Below are 1,094 nucleotides of genomic sequence, written 5' to 3' on the forward strand. Positions count from 1 at the left end.
TGAAGGTGCCCCAACGCACAAAAATATATAAAAATGTACAAAGTTGGGATGTGGTGTGGTGGAGAAGAGTTGGGCCCGACCAGATCATTCGTGCGTGATTTACACGGCAGACGTGTGTACTACACGTATTAGGCCTTTGATCTGCGTTGCGTAGGCCATCTTCCTTCCAAGACACACACGTGTTGGGGTTTGTGTGATTTTATGATAGTGCCCCAACACGGAAAAATAAGCGTACGAGAAGAGTTGGGCCCGACCAGATCATTCGTGCGTGATTTATACACGGCCAGACGCGTATTATATTACACGTATTAGGCCTTTGATCTGCGTTGCGTAGGCCATCTTCTCGATAGAGAGAAAGCCAATGTATTCTTTTTTCTTTCTTTACACACACACACACACACAGTTGTAGTAGGACAGGGAGGGATGCGAGCGTGCTAATCACGCTTCCTCAAGTCTTCGCTGTGGTGTAAAAAAAAAAAGAAAAAAAGGAATCGTTGGGAAAGTCCAAAGGACGAAAATATCGGGCAGTCTGAAGATAACTTAATGCTCGTTTACATTGGTATCAAGAGAGACCGGCTTGTGTAGCTCGTTTCAATGCTGTGTCGTTGTCATTGACACCCTACTCTGTTGCGCGCTAGTGGCAGCATGAGCGTGGGACGTATATATATATGACACCCAGCTAGAGCCGGCCGTGAGTCCGTCCGGTGTAAATAACGACGAAAGGAGAGAGAAACTTTTCGAATCCAGTATCGGGTTGATAATTGTCCAGTTTGAATATCCATATCCCCGTCGTTTTTGGAGGTGATATACTCTCTGTGTTTCTTCGATAGAAGGCTTTTCAATGTTCTATTCGCTCCGACCGTCGAACTTGCAAGAAAACAGTGGTTTTGGATTTGCTCGTACATATATATATATGGTTTCGACGGAAATATCTCGTTCTTTAAGGGACAATTATGTCGTTGTACGACGACTCCCGAATCTCCTTCGCGCGCTGGTTGGAGCTCTTCGGGTATCGGTTTGTTCCGAAATATAACACAAAAATGTGGTGGATAGCAAATACACATTATATATATGAGAGAATAAAAGGGAAAAAT

The sequence above is a fragment of the Megalopta genalis genome, unplaced genomic scaffold, assembly GCF_051020955.1.
Source record: "Megalopta genalis isolate 19385.01 unplaced genomic scaffold, iyMegGena1_principal scaffold0218, whole genome shotgun sequence".
Taxonomy (NCBI): domain Eukaryota; kingdom Metazoa; phylum Arthropoda; class Insecta; order Hymenoptera; family Halictidae; genus Megalopta; species Megalopta genalis.